The sequence below is a fragment of the Triticum urartu genome, unplaced genomic scaffold, assembly GCF_003073215.2.
Source record: "Triticum urartu cultivar G1812 unplaced genomic scaffold, Tu2.1 TuUngrouped_contig_7445, whole genome shotgun sequence".
NCBI lineage: Eukaryota > Viridiplantae > Streptophyta > Magnoliopsida > Poales > Poaceae > Triticum > Triticum urartu.
The window spans coordinates 1-2,641 of record NW_024118289.1 but is presented as its reverse complement, the minus strand read 5'-3'; the positions used below and the strand labels follow the sequence as shown (position 1 = coordinate 2,641).

General features: G+C 46.6%; 1 long non-coding RNA gene across 1 annotated transcript; it reads right to left on the bottom strand.

Moving 5' to 3' along the window:
- Positions 1 to 243: 243 nt before the first annotated feature.
- On the bottom strand, positions 244 to 2,633 carry LOC125531543. Its single transcript, XR_007293316.1, has 2 exons — positions 789 to 2,633; positions 244 to 564 (listed from the first exon to the last, which is right to left on the bottom strand). It is a non-coding gene; the product is annotated as an uncharacterized LOC125531543 (long non-coding RNA).
- Between the last annotated feature and the right edge of the window lie 8 nt (positions 2,634 to 2,641).

Genomic DNA, 2,641 nt, shown 5'->3' with positions numbered 1-2,641 from the left:
TACATGGTCCACTTGTCGCTGAGTTTATTCTACGTAAGTTTAAGCGAAGCGTGATTAAAATAGGGTAGCGGATCGACCCCAATACACTCGAAATTAATTTAACACTGTTGTATGGTTACACAGATGACTACCATGTTTCAACCTCGGAAGGAGAACATGCTTGGAGGATGAGCAGGGGAAGTAAGTTGACACTTAGAACATTGTTTTAATCACAATGAACAAAAAAAAACTTGCTGACATGTATTTAGAGATTATAAAGTAAGTTTCTTATGATCTCTATTTAAATTGCACAAATAAGCAGATGTTTTTTAAGTATAACGTGTCAAATTTATTAACCCAATAAAGCGGGCATCGGTAAAAGCTAACAATTTACAACATGCTCAGTCGTAGTCATCAAATAGATCAAATTACAACATGAGAATGCATTCTCCTGTACAATGAAAATCTGAATCCTATGCTGAATGATTGTGTATGTCTGTTGCTCCAGAAGCTGTACCCAGCTTGTTCCATGAAACCTTGCAGCGCAGAGTTCATATATAATCCTTACTGAAAGAATCTTCTAACCTTTTTATATTCGACCAAAAGAAAAATGGATCAGTTAGTTTTACAGGAATAGTGTGTGCAAAAAATTTAGTCAGAATTATGTTTTTTTTAAGGAGGATCACCCCCGGCCGGCCTCTGCATCAATCGATGCATGCATCCATATTATTAAATTAAAACGTAACAAAGTCATGAGGTCCAAAGAAGCTCATAAAAGTCAGAATTATGTTGGGAGTAGAAAAGGTTACCTGTTCCAAAGTTAAGAACATTATGACATTCCATGACCCAACTCGACAAAAGTTTGCAATAAACCCCTTGTAGAAAGCAGCAAGTCCCTGCAGAAAAGCACGATCTTTGGTCAGTATGGATGTATTATAGTGATGATTTTCTGCAAAGCACCTAGTAACATGACACTACACTTTCTAAATTATTGCAAAATAAAGCATATTCCTCCAGCACAAGCATTTGCACCATCCAAAACCAGATCAACAATAGAAGGTATAGTTGGTAGAACCACAAGTTGCTGGCATTCACACAGGCGTATGTTATGCCTATTTATAGAAAATGATTACTGAGACGGCATGCCATTTCATCAATTTTCTCTAAATGTGGTATGCCACATCATGAAACTGTAGCGTGCCATATCATCAAAACTGCTAGCAACTGTGGCCTGAATGGGACAGGAACGGAAGTTTGGGGGTAGACTAACCAACGAAATTTTCCTAGTACACAACTGCTGCTTTGGAATTACCTTTAGAAAGGAGGCGCTTGCCCGGCTTTAGCGAACTGAAGCAAAGCGTTTGCAACAAAAATTAGTACAAAACAAATAAAAGCGGTTCGATACAGACCCAAAAGCAAAGCTTTCGAATGGCCAAAGAGGCACGTTTCTTTTCCTTACTAGCACTCACTCACTCACTCACTCACTCACTCACTCTCTCACTCTCTCTCTCTCTCTCTCTCTCTCTCTCTCTCTCTCTCTCTCTCTCTCTCTGTGTGTGTGTGCGTAAAATTCTGTAGTGATCTTAACAAAATCTAGGCTAAACTCAAACTACAATAAATCGGCATGTTTTTTTACTTCGAAAAAGAGGCTTACCCCCGGCCTCTGCATCAAGCGATGGATACAGCCATCTTTATTAATTATTCAACGGTCCGACAAAGCAGATGCATGGATCAACCCAAAGCCACCTTCCTGACGACCTCAATCGCTACACCTACAAGTCTCATGGAGTGCCCTGGCGCATCCACACACACCATCTAATCCGGTGGCCACCCCAGGCTGCCTTGAGCCGAGAGCACCAACCAGTGTAGCAGACCCTCAACACACATGGAAAAGTCCGCCGCCGCCATCTTCCGCCGTCCCATCTTCAAGAGAGATAAATGCATATGCCTTGCCAAGCCCAACTGCCGTCGAAGCCACCACGACGCCAGACAGCGCCACCATCCTGCGCGCGTCCATCAACATGCGACCATCGCCGAGACCCGCCGTTGTCGGCATGTCAGATGCCACGCCACTCCATCGTTGTAGTCGTCCACTGGTCCCTCTAGCCGATGAACCCCTACAAGAATGATGCCCCCAACGAGGGAACGACACTTAAGCACCGCCATCATTCGATCGACTGATCAAGGGTTTCCCCCGAAGGTAGCGGAATGAGGTGGGAGCTTCACCTCGATGATGCCTTCAAGAAGGAAACGGCGCACGGGGCGTCTCCATCACCGGCTCCGGCCACCAGCCGAAGACGGTTTTCACCTGGATCTGTCCCACGAGAATCCAACCGATATCTTGTGCACCGGCCAGACCACCTTGAAAGCCCCAGATCAGGCCGCCCAGATCCGGCGACCACCCACAACAACACTGCCGCCGCGGGAGCCCTGGCGCACCGGCCACTACCGGAGTGCACCACCACTGGAGCCTAGGAGGAGGGCCGCCACCCCACTTCGCCCAACCGCGTGAGCCGCCGGGAAAGATCCCGCTTTTGCTCGTCACCGTCACTGATCTAATCCAATCCGGAGCACCAGATCACCAGCGCAGTTCCGCCTTGGACAAGGGCACCACCACGCCATGCCGATGCGGGCTGCCTGAGCTTCACTCTCCACCACCGAC